The 9775-nt window shown below is 46.1% G+C and overlaps 1 long non-coding RNA gene across 1 annotated transcript; it reads left to right on the top strand.

Annotated features, from left to right (window-relative positions):
* The first annotated feature begins 3308 nt into the window (after positions 1-3308).
* On the top strand, positions 3309-5817 carry LOC140687949 (uncharacterized). The gene is made up of 4 exons (XR_012062578.1): positions 3309-3498; positions 3650-3842; positions 5106-5198; positions 5627-5817. It is a non-coding gene; the product is annotated as an uncharacterized lncRNA (long non-coding RNA).
* The last annotated feature ends 3958 nt before the right edge of the window (positions 5818-9775 follow it).

Genomic DNA, 9775 nt, shown 5'->3' with positions numbered 1-9775 from the left:
TGCTGCCTTCTGACGCAGAACTTAAAAAAAAAAAAAAAAGGGATACTGCAGGCTTTCCTTTTAGAGAAAGAGCCACCCATGCAAAACTAGCAGTTTTAAAGAGAGCCATGGCAGTAACTGAAAAGTCGTCAGGATGAAAGCTGCCTTCTGAACAGGAGAGGCAAACAACCAAAACAAAAAACCCAACGGAAACCCCTAAACCAAGTCATCACATATGAAACCCCTCTGCGAATACAATGCAGTCTTGCTCCTGCTGCTCCGGGGCTGACAACTGGATGGCAGGTGTGCAAGGAGATAGAGTTTGTGGTTTTCAGAGGCCCTTTCTCCGGGCAGCTTGACGGTTAAAACGTGAAGTTTTCCTGAACGTTGCTGGCTCAGCATGTTTTACTGACGGCCAGCTTCTGATCCATGCCTGCAGGGTCTGCGGCATCAGTGTCTTGTAGATAATATATGAGTCCCAGGCAGATGTCAGGATGGGGCTTTCTAATTGGCAAGGATGAGCTCAGGAGGAAGATGCTGAATACTTTGAAGGCAGAATAGATGATTCAGCCCATCACATGACACAACTCTGCTGCAAGTTGCATCCCAGAGGAAGAAAAAGGACAAATAGGGAGAGAGGAGGCAGTGAAAACAAGAGCATCCTGCTAGGGTCCAGAACACCTGAGTCCTATCTCCCAAAGGCCAAATGGTTCTTAGAATTCAGTAAACCCACCCCCATCATCCCTGCCTCCCACTCCCACCCTCATGAGCTGTTAATTCAACAGAATTTTTCTTGGAGTGCTGTCAAAGTCCTTTCAGAAGTCAGCCTGTTTCAGCTGAGACTGTCACACTTGCAAAAGCAATCTTCTTGCTGAAGACGGGTTTTTTAGCTTGTTTGAAAGCTATTCATGTGGCTCCAGAGATGGCAGGCAAACTCCAAAAGGCCGCGGAGAAGCCAGAATCAGAGCAAGGGGTGTAACCCTCAGATAACTCTTCTTTTTCTCTTTCACCATCGTCTAAGTAGCCCTGAATTTCAGCGGCCGTTGAGAGCTGTCAGTATCCAGAGAGTGAGAAACCGACATTGCCCACCGCCTGCTGAGAGGTGCACAGTGCTCACGGGGTGGGGGTGGGGGCAGCAGTTCGGAGAAGCCAAGAATAGGGAACAGGACACGGATCCGCAGAAGCCAGGCCACAGGAGTGAGCCCTTGAGGGAAGAAGACACTTACTCAATTCCATCATTAACCTATTCAAATGCACATATTCCCCCTGAAGGCAGAGCTGTAGGAAACTGCACTGGCTTGCCAGGCCAGGTCTGGGCAGGCTGGTGTGAGTACCCCTCAGTAAGAGTCACTTGGAAGCCCTGGTTGCTAGAGAACTCCTGGATCCCCACCAGACAGCATGTCCAAGCGGGGACTGACTGTTGCCCATTTGAAGCCATCGCTTCTTTGTGATTTTCAGGGGATAAGGGCTTGGGCTCCCTCCACACTCCACAATGTAGTCTATGCAGGTACTTGGAGCCGGGCCCAGATCCACATGCCTGAGGAACTAGTACCCAAGGCCCACTCAAGGGGTGTGTAGTGTGCACGTGTGTGCAGCGTGGTTCAAGGCAGCCTGGGATCCGGAACAGGGCGAGCTTCCAGAGAGTCTTGGTCTTGGTATCTGGTTCTGACAACAACCAGGTTTCTGCCTTATACCGAACCCTAACTCACTCATTGGAGAACATTCCTCCTTAGGCAGAGCTGGAGGGAAGCTGCTGCCTGGCCAGCTAGCCAGCTTATCCCCCCCGTGCTAGAAACCTGGGAGCCCTGTAGGGTTGTTGGGGAGACCTGGGTTCCATCAGGCGAGTCCAAATGGGGACTATCTGTTGTCCATTTCTAGCTGCCGCCTCAGAGTGATTTGTGGGGCATGTGCATCCTTCATCCTGGAGGCTATGAAAGTGTTGGGGCCTGGTGATAGCGCCACAGACAGACCCGGGGAGCCCTGGCTGCCAAAGGCTTGCTGAAAGGGTGCATACTGCACATGCGCGTTCCGCAAGGTTCAAGGTAGCCGGCGATCTGGCACAGGGCAAGGGTTCAAAGACGTCCCGTCAAAGGTGTGAGTTCTTGGGGGAAACAAGACATCTGCCTAATACCAATCCATAAGCTACTCAAGGGTACATATTTCCCTTAAGGCAGAGCGAAAAAACCTCGACTGCCTCTCCTGGGCAGGACCTGGCGGCTGGCTGGGGTATCCTCCGCTAAGACACTCCTGGGAGCCCTGGTTGCTGGGGTAGCCTCAGGTCACATCATGATGCATCAACTACAAATGAGGTCAGACTGTCGCCAATTTGCAGCTGACACCTCTGAGGGATTTGCTAGGGCTGGGCTCCTACACCCTGGAGAAAGGCAGGCTTTGGGGCATGCGCCTCGCACTGACCTGGAAGAACCAGGCTGCCCAAGGCCTTCTGAAGGGATGTGTACTGCGCATGTGCTTGCAGCTCCGGTCGGGGGAGCCAGGGATCTGGAACAGGGTATGAGTTAGGTTAAGTGCTGAGAAAAGCTACGTCTTAGGGGTGGACTCTTGGGTGAATAAGGCATCTACCTAATTCCAGTTCCTCAGACACTGAAGCCCAGTCCTTGGTTGGGTGGCTTAAACTGTTCCAAGTTTACCACAGTTAGATCCTGGGTACATATTCATGATGATAATGGATGGAGATGCTGTGGACCATGGTAAGATAAATTAAAACCAAATTGAAAATTGAGCAGTAAGTTGGTTAATTTGCCACTATGTTTTCCCTCACAGTCTCCTCTGTTTCCTGATTTTTAAACATAGTTTAATTTTTTCCCCGGAATATCAAACTTAGCATGCTTATTGTAGAAAAAAAAAAGGAATCTTATTTATGAAAAACCACACAGATGCTCTCATAGTTCAAAAGACACAGTGGAAATGACCGGGGAGACTGGAAAAAAAGAGGAGATTGAGCACAAACCATTGTGGCATGTTTTTCATTTTGGGGGCTCTGAGCAAATTGCAGGGCGCTGCTAAGGACCAAACTCTTTTTCTATCCCCAATTCTCCCTTTGCTGGACGTTGTAAAACCATGTGAGGGGTGCAAAAGGCACCACCGTACTGGGGGCAGGGTAGACCTGGTTTGAAACTCTGGCTCTCTGTTGCTGTGGTGAGCGGTTTGGCATAATTTGTAAAGCTTGCTGAGCCTTTGCCTCCTCATCTAGAGAGTGGGGGATAATAATGCCTGATCGGCAGGGCTATTGTGAGATCAAAGGGAGATGATGCTTCATATGCCTGGCACTCTGCAGGGAGTGGCTCTGAAACAGAAGCAAGTGGGCTCCATCTCCTGTCTAATATCAGAGTAGGCGTCAGGATGTTACACAGTTGCCTGGTCCTGGGATCTGTTGGGAGACTCACTGCCCTCCCTCGATCAGAACTCCTAGTGCGTGGGCTGGAGATGTGGCTCCTCCTCTCCGTGTGAGCCTCACGTCTATGCAGTCACTTCGTTACCTGCCGTCCCAGCAGCACAAAGGTCGAGTTGGGAAGAATTCCCTTCTCCCTTCCGTGCTCTTCTCTTTGGCTCCAAGATTTGTACTTACTTTTTCCTCTGGACATGGCACCCTTCGTTTGAACTAAGCCTGGCTATTGCCTGTTTAAAAATGTGATTTTTGCATGTGTTTTAGGGAGAAGAAGGCATCTGAGAGCCACAGGAGATTCACCCAGCTCCCTAAGCCCACGAGATACCCGATCTCAGTGCCCTCTGCCCTGGCACATTGCTCCCTCTCCATGATGTGTCAAACAGGGGCCGCTCCTTTTAGTGATCTCCTGGAGGGGAAGAAGAGATCTGTTAAACTCTTGCAGAACTAGCCTAGGAGGGTAAAGTGACCATGTTAGAAAAACAGTAATTGTATTTTCAGAAATAGCGTGAGAATCCAGGGGCGAAGCAGATACTCAACATCCATTTTTACTGAGAGATGAAGTCAAGTAATTTTAAATTTCAAGAAGGAATCTAACTTAGGTGGTTCTATCTAAGTGATGCTTACGATGTCTGCCACTGGGGCAGCCCCAACCCGTGCACAGGCGGTTTAACCCTCCAAGAGTCATAGAAAATGACTTTAAAAATGATCATTGAAATTTAATCCCAAAGAGCTTTACCAACTCTTGTCTTTATAGGCGGTGTAGTTTTCTTACTGTAAAAAGCACTTCTGGGGTTGGATATAGCTCAGAGGTAGAGCACATGCTTAGCGTGCATGAGGTCCCGGGTTCAATCCCCAGCACCTCCATTAAATAAATAAATAAGCAAATAAATAAATAAATAAATAAACAAACCGAATTACCTACCTCCCTCCACTTCTGAAGTGGCAAAGAAAATACAACAGGGTTAGAGAAAATTTAGTAAAATTACAAAAACTGCTTTCAGTCCTCTCACTTTGCTTAACTATTCTAATTTTTCCATAGTATCCTCCTTGTGCATACACATATCGATTTAATTGCAATCAACTTGAATATTATTTGGAAATGTAGAAGGTCTCGTTTTACACTGTGCAATCTTCCCCGTATTCTAATAGACTTTCATTATAATTTTGATTTCTATGTAATATTCCATCTTGCTCATGTATCAAAATTTATTAAATCATTATCAGAGTGTTGGATGCATTTGGCTTTTCAACAGATTTTTCTGAGTGCATAATATCTACCTGGGACTGTCCAGGGCTGGCATTTTTCTGTTGCCATAAACAGCTTTCGGCCTAGATGCTTTTTCATTCTCTTTGTTTCCTTAGGGTAGCTTCCGTGGAGTGGGACGACTGGGCTGAAAGTTGTGAAATTTTTCTGACCCTTGCTTTGCATTAATGATCTAAAATGTCCGTACCAGTGTATCTTGTGACAAGCAACAAACGAGCACACTAATTTTGCCCTACGCTGACCAGCATTAAGTATTACCATTTTTTGGACTGTTTTTCCAAAGGCATCATTTCCGACAGCAGAAGTCTAAAATGGTCTGGAGAAAGCAGGGTTTACTGCTAAGTCTCCTGTTTCCAGGCTATGCTTATATAACAACAATGAGGTCTTAAACAGGTAATTATGCTGCCTTTTATTTTTTTTTACTGCAGACTATGTCTTGTTTTTTTTTCTCTTGAGGGGAAATGTTTAGCCGTTGACTCAGATTCATATCATCCCTTTGCTTTGACACCTCCAACAAGTTCCTTGAAGACAGACCATATGAAGGGAGAGGTGAGCTGGTGGTAGGTTTGGGGGTGGTGAGGTGAACTTGCCCAGTGACTCAAAACAGAGCATCACCAAGTCAGGGAGAAGCCAAGTCTGGCACCTGGTGTGGGGGCTTCCTCTGCGGGTCCTCCCACTCAGGTTACTGCCTGCAGGAGGCGCCTTGAAAGAGAAGGCAAAAATATTGTTTTCAATACCTAGAAAAAAAGCGCTTTAGGTTGGGCAAGCTTCTCAAAATTGCTGAGCTTGATAGAAAAGGCTTTTAAAATCTTGTTTGGATCCAGAAATCCTCACTCTACAGAGCAGCTGATTCAAGAGTAAAAAAAAAAAAATTAATCTTCTCTTATGATGCTCTTATCACATTTATTCATGCATATTTATCCCCCCCACCCCAGTGTATTTCATAAAGGGTCTGATACAAGTTGTCTTTTCTCCAGAGGGAGAATGGAAAACAAAAAAGAGTCCGGCCGCTCTCAACCCAGGCCAGGCAGCGGTGAGCTCCGTGGAAGAAAAATGCAGATATGACTTCAGAGTTTTTGCAGAAAACGATGGGAAATCACCGGGAGCTTCGGGCAAATGAGCAAGCTATTGACACAGATCATATTAAAAAACCCATTTCTGAAAGAGGCTCAAGACAGGCACACCTCATTTTAGTGTGCTTAGCTTTACCGTGCTTCACAAATGTTGCAGTTTTTTGCAGGTTGAAGGTTTGTGGCAACTCTGCGTTGTCAGATGATGGTTAGCATCTTTTAGCAATAAGATATTTTTAAATTGAGGTATGCAGATTGTTTTTAAGACAGAGTGCTATTGTGCACTTAGTAGACTTCAATATAGAATAAACATAATTTTTATATGCACCGGAAAAACCAAAAAACTTGTGTGACTACCTTATTGTGGTGATCTGGAACTAAACTTTCAGTATCTACGAGGTATGCTTGTATTTTGAAATGGGTAGAGTGATAAGTTCGTACAGGAAGGAAATACGAGATGACCACTATTCTCCTTTTCAAAAAAAGGCAATTAATTTGCAAGCTCAGGGAAAGCTGTGGGTAGTGTTTTGCTATGTCTGCTGGCATTTAGGAAAGCGTGTTCTGTGCTGTGTTGTTGGAGAAGACTGTAGAATATTTGACTGGATGTACCCAGACTTGCTGGAACAAATAGCACCACTTTGCAGCCTGTGAGACGGTCTCTGGTTGAGGTAGAGGACTCTGTCCTTGACCTTGGCTTTGTCCTGTTCAAGAACATGACTTGATTGAGGAAAGAAGTATTTTGTAATCTAGCAGATGAGACAAAACTCAGAGGAATCAAGTGACAGTGACGGCAGGACAGAGATTTGAACATAATTTTCACAACCTGGAATTAGGCTGAAACTGCAACTAACATGATGAAGCTAAAAACTTCATAGATTTAAAGAACGCAGTTGTTCAAATATAGAATAAGAAACGTTCCTGGGAAAAGATCTGGGAGTAATGAGATACAGCAGCTAAAGAGATGATGGGAATTCAGAGACACGCAGGCTCTTGGTAAATGTGAAGACATGTGCCTGTGGACTCCGGTCCAGCGCATCCAGGCCTGCGGTCCACTGCGGACTGACCAGCTGAGGAAGAGACTGAGGGTCAGCAGTGCAGACAGGGCAGGCCCCCACGAGGGTTAGGAAGCTTGAGAGCAAAAACCCCCACAAAAATAGGGGTGTTGTAAGAAAGAGTGGGGAAGTGTAAAGGGAGACATGAGAGTTACTTTTAAGTCTTGAAAGACATTTCATGTAGAAGTGGGACTGATAATTGTTGATGGCATCCCGGGCCAGAGCTATTTCTCCAAACCTGCTCTCTCTCATCCAGTCTTCACCCTCTCAGTTCCCAGCAACTCCATTCGATCAGGCCTCCCCGCGCGCTGACAGAAATACCAGCCCATCATCTTTTTAACCCCGTACTCCTCTCCTGACTGCGTTTTCCTTCACAGCATGAATTAGCAACTGAACCCTGATATTTACGTGTTTCTGGGCAGTTTCTGAGAGGCAGTAAGACCTTGTGTATGATGCTGGGCGGTAGAGTCTGGCTGCCTGGTTCAGATCCTGGTCCTTGATTCTTTCTAAGCATCTTACTTCAGGCATGCTTGTTAACCTTTCTAAACTCCGTCTCCTCACCTACAAATTGAGGGGTAATAATTGTACCTGCTCCACAGGGTAATTGCAAGCATTAAATCTTCCTGCAAAGAGCTTAGGAGCATGACTGCATAAGCACTCAGTAACTGTCTTCTGTTCTTGTTTTTTTTTTATTATTACCACATTAAAATGCAAACCTCCAACGCAAAACCTTCCTTTTAAGCAGAAACTCTGCTTTGTTTCAATCCTCTGACAAAGTAGGTGCTCTCTAAAAATTTGATGAGCCAATAGGTTTAATGCGCAGAAGTTTCAAGCAGCCAGAGGGTACTTTGTTATAAGTGGGAACTTACCCCAAATCAAAGCTCTTCAAAATCAGAAAGTCTGTCTGGGAGATAATGGATCCAGGCACGTGAGATGCTGAGAGAGGGGCTGGTGGCCCTTGGTTTGGGGGTCGGGTGCAGAGCATCTCTGCTTCGGGTGGGATGGCGGAACTTCAAGGTGCTCTGTAGATTCTGAATGGAGAAGTGACCTGATGAAGGCACAAAAGTCATCATGACTTTGGTGCCAGGTAAGGTTTGTTTGGGTGGAAATAACAGAAAAAAGACTCTGGGCTTATAGCTCGTTGGGAAGCTGGAGAAGTAGGCTTGGTAAACAGGCAGGAACCAGGTTGGCCCTGGTGGGTCATGAGATGGGGAGCACATTGCTTTAGTCACAATTCTGGGTGATAAGGTTCACTGGCTTCTGTACCATGGATGGGGTGGACTCTGTCCTATGAAGACCCACAACGTAGGAAATTCTCCCAAGTAACAAGTGGGTTGGTTGCCGGGCAGTGTGGCAAATGTCCCCTGTCCCCACCTGCTGAATGTCCACCTTCCCACTGAGCTCTAAGTGTTGGGGGGACAGTCTTGTCCTGCAGGCCCAGATGATGCTGTCAATTTGCACTCAGTTTCCAGTCAGCAGCCTCTCCTTTGCTATTTCTTCTTCTCCCAGTCAGCTTGCTTGGCGATGTGCAGCGTGTCTCTTCACGGCCACAGTTGAGGGCTGGCCTGAGGTGACTGGGTCCTCTTTGTAGCCTTAATGATCTAATAACACTAACAGGGGTCCTAAAGTATTAACAAACATGACTGCTACCGTGTCTGAGAATGAACCAGATGCTAAGGTACGCGATGCGGTATTTCTTTTAATCCTCACATGCTTGAGGAAGTTAATGTTTTTTCCGTCTCATAAGTGGGGAAACTGAGCTCCGTAAACATAAAGTGACTTTCTTAAGGTCGCAGAGTGAGGAAGTGTGGAGCTTGGATTTGTAAACCTTTGTCGGACTCTGGAGCCTGCACTCTCTTCTCCCATCATGTAGGTGGAAAACCAAAAGGGAAGGCATCTTCCACGTTTATCTCTGCAGAATTCCCAGAGCAGGTCTTTGGACTGGAGCTTGGTCTTCGCTAGCTGACTTCATTAAACAAACGTGTTTACTTTTACAGTAAAGGAACTCCGAAACTGTGAAACCAGCATAACCCTGGCCTCTGACCCCGCCACACAGGTGCACTCAGGTCACAGCGGGCGTGTCTGAACTGCCCTGGTGAAGGAGCAACAGGAGGGCTGGAGGCTCTCAAGTCTCTTCCCGGCCACAGCCTTTCTTCCTCCCCCCCAGGAAGAGCCTGCAGTGTGGGGCCCACTCCCTTTCACTGTCTTGCCTTGTCTCCATTTTTCTCTCCTCTCCTCTCCTGTCTTTTCCTCTTTCTGCTTCTTCTTTTTTTCTTTTGTTGTCTTTCTTCTTCAAGCTTAAGAATATTCCTTTTCTTCCCCACTTTTGCCCAGATCCCTGAAGAAAATCTCCCTTATTGACTAACTTTTTTTTCGTCTCTTCCATTTTCCCTTTTAATTTGCTTAGTTGATTTGTGGACAAAAAAAAAAAAAAAGAAATCTTATTATTGATAAATGCATGAATATTGCCGCTAATGGATCTGGGTAAAGGAAATGAAAGTTCTAGATCTAAAGGGACCACGAGACAACTGGGACAGTCAGGATCTACAGTCCTGGAAGTCAGTTCGAAACATCCATGCAAGTCTTCAGACTCCTCCTTACCCACCTTTAAGAGACCTGTTTTATTTGCAAGCACAGGAACTCCATGAGCGAAAATGGTGAGCTAAGACCTGGAAGGCAGAAAAATAAACAAGAAAAGTTCATGCCCTCAGAGAACTCTCAGTCTAACTTTACTGATGATTTAAAGCCACTTTTTGGTATTCGGTATTCATTTCTTGCATCACATTCACCACCTCTGCCCAAGTGGTATCCCTTTTTTTGCAAAGGTGTACCATTTCAGATAGTCTTGGGGGTGGGAGTTAAGTTTTTGTAGGTGGTTTTGGAACCTAGTCATCTTTTACAAAAAATAGTTCTATTGGGAAATGCATTTTGAGTTCACGAAAACTGACTTAGACACAAACGGGGCACAATCCCTTCATAGGTTGGGGAGGTCTGCCCGAATTTT

The sequence above is a fragment of the Vicugna pacos genome, chromosome 21 (assembly GCF_048564905.1).
Source record: "Vicugna pacos chromosome 21, VicPac4, whole genome shotgun sequence".
NCBI classification, from domain to species: domain Eukaryota; kingdom Metazoa; phylum Chordata; class Mammalia; order Artiodactyla; family Camelidae; genus Vicugna; species Vicugna pacos.
Note: the sequence above shows the minus strand (reverse complement) of the source record. Positions and strands in the feature narration are given on the sequence as shown.